Source organism: Misgurnus anguillicaudatus, chromosome 21 (genome assembly GCF_027580225.2).
Source record: "Misgurnus anguillicaudatus chromosome 21, ASM2758022v2, whole genome shotgun sequence".
Lineage (NCBI taxonomy): Eukaryota > Metazoa > Chordata > Actinopteri > Cypriniformes > Cobitidae > Misgurnus > Misgurnus anguillicaudatus.
The window spans coordinates 4876296-4884139 of record NC_073357.2 but is presented as its reverse complement, the minus strand read 5'-3'; positions in this window follow the sequence as shown (position 1 = coordinate 4884139).

Genomic DNA, 7844 nt, shown 5'->3' with positions numbered 1-7844 from the left:
AATATCTCGCATATTTCATTGCATTTTAGATAAAGCATTTTTGCCTGCAACAATGGAGCCAATGGATCCCAGCAGAGTTTTGGGGGGTGGTGATGAGGGAGTGGTGAGGCAAGGTGCAGGTGACAGGTTGCCAAGCTACAGTGGTGGCGTGGGGCCGGAGACCTGAAGGGTAGCCAGGGGCTCTCTCTCAGGCCACACTGGTGTAGGAGAGGTGCGAGGCAAGGCAGATGGGCCACACGGAACTAGCTGCGAAGGCAGAGCCAAGGAGCATGAAGACAACAGGGGTGATGACGAAACCAACAAGGAAGGAGGGATCAGGATACTGGACGGATGAAGGTTTTCGGATGAAACCGACAAAGAGAGAAGGGGGGGATTTGGGTGGGAATAGGATCTGTCAACCACAGGTCTATCAGGTTGGTGTCAGGCTCTGCGATGGACTAAACCGCATGCCTAGGCCTCGGGCTCTTGAGCAAAGAAAGAGAGCCCCCTCCACCGGAGTGCCATGTCCAGGTACTCCAGTAACCCTCGGTTCTCCAGGTGAAGAAGAAGGTACTGTGCAGGTGAGTCCATCTTGTTTGTACAGTCGGTTATTCTGTCACGTATGCACTCTAAGGAAGACGAGGAGTCAAGTCTACAAATGACATTGAAGTTTATTGATGATCAACATAACGTACATGGCATACACACTAAACAATAACCAACAAAAGATTAACAGAACAGGGAGTATAAATACACATAGTGATGAGGGAGCCAAACAGTTACAGGTGGAACTAGACTAATTAGGACAAAGGATAACTGGTGCAGTCAATACAAGACAACATGTGACACACACACACATCACCTCTTGATGCATCCACGATAAAATGGGTGGATCAAAAACATCAAGGGATGTTATGTGAACTTGGCTTGATGCGAACTTTGATTTGGAACAGTACATGGGCCGCATCTGATTAGATTTCACATGTCCACAAGAACACAAGTACAGACAAGAACGCATATTGAGAAAAGGCCCTTAAACGTTATTTACTTCCAGTCATATGGTATGGCAGGTCCAGGAAAAGATCACAGTGATTAGCAAATAGCAACATGACCCAACTTCCAATGATCCAATCAGTTCTCAATAGACAATTTCAATTCCAGACCTACAGTATCCTTTTTCATTGCAGAGGCTGTTTCACTCTGATATAAGTCACCACACACATAATGAATTCTGTCATTTTCTTATCCTCATGTTGTTCTAATTCTGTATGAATTTTTTTTCTCTGATGAAGACAAAATAAGATATTTTAATGAATGTAAGCACACAGCTGATTCTAAACACTGACTTCCATAGTAGAAAAAACAAATACGATGGAATTCAATGAATACCATCAGCTGTGTGCTAAAGATTAATAAATGCTGTAGAAGTATTGTTCATTGATAGTTCATGTTATCTGTAAGGAATAATTGACGATGAGCCATTGAATTGTAAGAAAATAATGCACACCCAGGGTGGTAATTAGAGATACGATTCTGATGCCATTTTTCTCTTTCCCGATAACGATACCTGGGCTTAGGGTATCGTCCGATACCGATCCGATACCTAGGTGTGTATCTGTATAATATAGGTTTACAATCCTGGTGTTGTTTTCAGAGCAGCGAAGAAGAAATTAGTTTCGCTTTGCAGCGTTAGCTTTAGCATAAGCTATAATGGGCATAATTAGGTTGTTTAAGAAAATGGTGCCAGAATTTTTTATGGTATCAGACGCATTTCCGATACTGGTATGATACAGTGTTTCTTGTGATGTAACAAAAGAAAGGAGGCTGTGTTTCAACTTTTCTTCAAATACAGGCAACATATGACATCTTTACTTCTTCACTTCTGTACTGTTTACATGATAAATCAGTTTTATGCTTTAAAGTGTGCATACTCCAGCAGTAGATGAAAAGATGAGAGATAAAGCAGATGAGCTACAGCAGCTGAAGGCCACACCAGGTGCCACTCCATTACCACAACCCTCCATCTGGCCCTCATCTACCTAGACAATAAAGTCTCCTTTGTACGAATGCTGTTTATTGATTTCAGTTCAGCATTCAGCATAATCATTCCTCAGCACCTGGTTGAGAAGCTGAGCCTGCTGGGCCTGAACACTTTTCTCTGCAACTGGATCCTGGATTTCCTGACTGGGAGCAACTCCAACACCACCACACTGAGCACTGGGGCAGCCCAGGGCTGTGTGCTTAGACCCCTGCTGTTCACACTACTGACTCATGACTGTGCAGTGATGCAAGTTCGCCGATGACACAACCGTGGTGAGTAACTAAGGAAGATATGTAGCTCTCCAACCAAAGAAGTGTACTTAGTTATAAGTCCATGTACTTCAGGTGTTGTTTTCAGAGCAGCGAAGAAGAAATTAGTTTCGCTTTGCAGCGTTAGCTTTAGCATAAGCTATAATGGGCATAATTAGGTTGTTTAAGAAAATGGTGCCAGAATTTTTTATGGTATCAGACGCATTTCCGATACTGGTATGATACAGTGTTTCTTGTGATGTAACAAAAGAAAGGAGGCTGTGTTTCAACTTCTCTTCAAATACAGGCAACATATGACATCTTTACTTCTTCACTTCTGTACTGTTTACATGATAAATCAGTTTTATGCTTTAAAGTGTGCATACTCCAGCAGTAGATGAAAAGATGAGAGATAAAGCAGATGAGCTACAGCAGCTGAAGGCCACACCAGGTGCCACTCCATTACCACAACCCTCCATCTGGCCCTCATCTACCTAGACAATGAAGTCTCCTTTGTACGAATGCTGTTTATTGACTTCAGTTCAGCATTCAGCATAATCATTCCTCAGCACCTGGTTGAGAAGCTGAACCTGCTGGGCCTGAACACTTTTCTCTGCAACTGGATCCTGGATTTCCTGACTGGGAGCAACTCCAACACCACCACACTGAGCACTGGGGCAGCGCAGGGCTGTGTGCTTAGACCCCTGCTGTTCACACTAGTGACTCATGACTGTGCAGTGATGCAAGTTCGCCGATGACACAACCGTGGTGAGTAACTAAGATAAGATACCAAAGAAGTTTACTTAGTTATAAGTCCATGTACTTCAGGTGCGTGGAGCCAAACGAGTAATTGAGTAAAGAGAGTGGCTAACCGCACACTGATCCACTTGTGACAATAAGTCTACAAAAAGTCTACAAAAACATAGTTTTTATTTATAAAGTGCAAGTGAATATAAAAACAGACAAGGCGAGCAAACGTTTCAGCTCTTGCTTTCCTCAGTGCTCGATTGACAAACAAGATTCACCCTTTTTGAACAAGTCAGTAATTGAGGTCAATCAGCTGAAAGCAATTATCTCAAGTAATTTGTGAACAATTATCTCAGGTCAGTGATTACCTCATTGATCACTTAAGCAAAATTCACAACCAGTTACAACAACATTTAGAAGGAAATATGAGACATCAACTGTAGAGAATAGTTGAATTTTACAAAAAACATGATAGTTCAAGTTCTTCATTCATACCCTCAGGAAATAAAGATTTCAGTTCAAAAATCCAAAAAGCCTCCCTTTGGAGTAATTTTCTGTCTCTATCACCACCTCTCCTGTGGGGGAGAATCCTCTCGATGCCCAGGAACTTCATGTCAGCTGGAGAGTGGTTAGCAGACTTGAAATGATGAGAAATTGAAGATGTATCATCCTGTCTTCTAATAGCACTAGTGTGTTCAATTATTCTTGTGCGTAATGCACGTGTAGTTTTCCCAACATAAAGTTGTGAACATGGACAAACGATGATGTAAATCACATGTGTGCTTTTGCAGGTAATCAATTGTCTAACCATGTATGTTTTTAGTGTACGAGGATGTGTGAATGATTTACATTTAACATACTTAGTACAAGAAGAACAATTGTGACATGGGAAGTTGCCTTGGGCATCGATGAGAGTGGTTGGAGACGAGATATGGGTATCAGCATGGACCAGTTTGTCCCTCAAATTAGAGCAAACACAAAGTGGTTGATCATTAAATATATTCAATAATTAAGGATCACTTTGAATAATACGCCAATGTTTCTTGATGATGTTTTTGATATCATTGCTCAATGGACTATATGTGGATTTGAAAGTACATGAAAAACTCTTGTTTTTTGTATCTTTGGTCAAGTTGGTCTCCTCGTGTCTTTGTATTTTAGAGACCTTCTTAAAGGGGCCGTGAATTTGTTGATTTTATTGTTTTATACTGTTGTCTGATGTCTACTTATGATGTTCGCGTGGTTTTTACATTCAAAAACATCAAAAGCAATAAGTAATAGGCTATTTTGTAACATGGATTAGTGGCTCTCTGGAGAAATGGTTCGTTTGAAGGGGCGAGCCGTACTGAAGACCTGGACGTAAACGCCCACTGCTATGATTGGATAGTTTCATTACCCTGTCATTGCACGTGGGGAAATGTTTTAAAAACATTAATGTGATAAAAATAGCAGCCGAACACAAATATGTTTGAGCCACAAAAGATTCTGGGTGCTAAAGATGATACACATAAATGACAATACGTATATTAAAGTAGAAACAAAACTCGACGTGACTAAATTACCGTAAACAACACAGTAAGCACGCATCAGAATCTAAACTGCGGCTGATAAATCCTTATCAATAACTTTGTATATTTCTATTGTGCTTGTGAGGTTGCTTTTACATTCACGTAATGTTACAAACCACAGTTATATGATAAAAATAAGCTTTGTTGAGTGTTTGACCTTTCAAACGGAACTCGACTAAATTACCGTATACAACACAGTAAACGGGCATCAGAATCTAAACTGCGGCTGATAAATCCTTCCTTATCACTACCTTTGTATATTTCTACCTCTTAAATTACAGTCGTATTGTTAAGTGTTGTACCTTTATTAATCGATTAATGTTTTTAGTAAATTAAAACAGTCAAACAAACGTGTTTAGACACGGATGTTACAACAGGACATATCAAGCAATCTCTTCTAACAAAGCAATAATGAAATGCAGTAACTTAAATAAAGTAAAATGTCTTACTGTGTATACTGCTGTGTCATTGTTGTCAGATCCAATATAAATGGTGCTTTTAATCACAGTCTCTCTGCAAATCCAGCATCGACTTCTTTACAAATGAATCCGTGTACACAACGTTAACAAACACTCCCAACACGAGCTGGAACTTCTTCAAAAGCAAACTTTATCCATGCATTGCTAATGTTATGTTCCAAGCCTCCGAATTAAAGTATTTAGCTTCTGTGTTGTTCCCACGCGGTTCTTCCACAACCGAAAATGCGTTTCCATGGTTTGTCTATCATAACAGATCACAGCGTCAAAATAAAAGTCTCTCAGAAAAAAAATTATTTAAAAGTCATTTTGGTTACATTTGTCAATCTTTAAAGACATGTTTACTTGTTGAGACACACGTGTGTCACGCGAAGCTGTGGGCGGGGCTACAAAAGTGGTGGTTGTATTTGGCTATGGGAGGTGCTTCAATTCTACTTTGACGTCATAGATTTCCAAATTCCACACTCTGGTGTAAAACTGGCTTGGTGCCAAAAACTGTTATATTTCAGAAGCACAGACGTTTTCAGTTCTGAAACTTGCAGGATGTTCATTTAAGTATGCTGACCTCTTATATAACAAATTATCAAGTTAAAATGGAGTATTTGATTCACCGCTCCTTTAAGAGCAATATCAAGCCACTTGTTAGGATAGCCCCATGAATCAGTTTTTCATGTACTTTCAAATCCACATATAGTCCACTGAGCAATGATATCAAAAACATCATCAAGAAACATTGGCATATTATTCAAACTGATCCTCAATTATTGAATATATTTAATGATCAACCACTTTGTGTTTTCTCCAGGAGCTCTAATTTGAGGGACAAACTGGTCCATGCTGATACCCATATCTCGTCTCCAACCACTCTCATCGATGCCCAAGGCAACTTCCCATGTCACAATTGTTCTTCTTGTACTAAGTATGTTAAATGTAAATCATTCACACATCCTCGTACACTAAAAACATATAAGATTAGACAATTGATTACCTGCAAAAGCACACATGTGATTTACATCATCGTTTGTCCATGTTCACAACTGTATGTTGGGAAAACTACACGTGCATTATGCACAAGAATAATTGAACACACTAGTGCTATTAGAAGACAGGATGATACATCTTCAATTTCTCGTCATTTCAAGTCTGCTAACCACTCTCCAGCTGACATGAACTTCCTGGGTATCGAGAGGATTCTCCCCCACAGGAGAGGTGGTGATAGAGACAGAAAATTACTCCAAAGGGAGGCTTTTTGGATTTTGTCTTTAAATGTAGACAAAACCAAAGAGATGGTTGTTGACTTTAGAAGAGCACGGAACGACCCCTCTGCCTGGACATCGGCGGATCCCCAGTGGAGATGGTCAAAAGTTCCTTGGTGTTCATTTGGCAGAAAACCTCACGTGGTCACTGAACACCAGCTCCATCAGCAAGAAAACTCAGCAGCGTCTCTACTTCCTACATAGGCTGAGGAAAACACATCTTCCTCCCCCATCCTGTTCACGTTTTACAGAGGGTTCATTGAGAGCATCCTGAGCGGCTGCATCACTATCTTGTTTGGGCACTGCACTGTCTTAGATAGCAAGACCCTACAGCGGACAGTGAGGACAGCTAAGAAGATCATCGGGGTCTTTCTCCCCTCTATCATGGAGATTAACTGCATCCACAAAGCCAACAGAATTGTGCTGGACCCGACTCATACCTCATACATGCTCTTCACCCTCCTGTCCTCTGGAAAAAGGTACTGAAGCATAAACAACACAAAAGCATGCATCCATCCTGCTTTGCAACAATGATTCGGGCTGGTGATGGTTGTGTAATGGTGTGGGGATATTTTCTTGCCACACTTTGGGGCCCTTAGGACCTATTGAGGCCTACCTGAGTATTGTTGTTGACCATGTCCATCCCTTTGTGACCACAGTGTACCCATCTTCTGATGGCTACTTTCAGCAGCTTAAGCATCATGTCACAAAGCTTAAATCATCTTGTGTGCATCCTTGTTTCCTTTCCTTGCTTCCGGAGGAGACAAAGTATTTAGTAAAATGGCATTCCTTCATAGCCTTACTACATTTAAATAAAGAAATTACTATAAGTGCTATAAAGTTAATATATGTGTCTATACCACTGATCATTTATATAGATCTGTTACATACATATTAAATATACTGTCTGAAACAAGTGTAGATTTATAATATTTTAATGAATAATACCAACATTTATGCATATTTTAAAACGCGAAGATGTAAAGGAGATTTATACGTGCGTCAGGTTTAGTTGATTAAACACTTCCGTTCACTCATAACTCCTCAGGAAGCATACTAACTCCTTATTACTCACGGTACAATTAAAGAATTGACATGTCCTACAAGATGTCGAAGCTCTATCGGTTTCCAGGTCGTAGGATGTAGGACGTAGGAGCTAGGAAATGAGGATGCATATTGAGAAGCACCCCAGGTTTCTTGAACATGACAATGAGTTCACTGTACTCCAATGGCCTCTAGAATTTATATACAAATTAAATTTAAATTATATAAATCTTAACATTTATAATAGGGATGTTAACAATCTTCAATTAATTACTGATAAGAATTAAATTGAGAAAACTTAACGATTGCTGAACAAACAAGATGTGTGCGGCGCCTGGGCATAACACACACAGCTGGAGAAAAAAAATGAAGCGAGCGCGCAGAAATTAAACTAGCCATAATGACAGCGATGCTCAGTGCCAAACACACACTTGGGCTTTTTAACGTCATGCGAGATGAGGCTTTCTGCCAATGCAACAAAATAG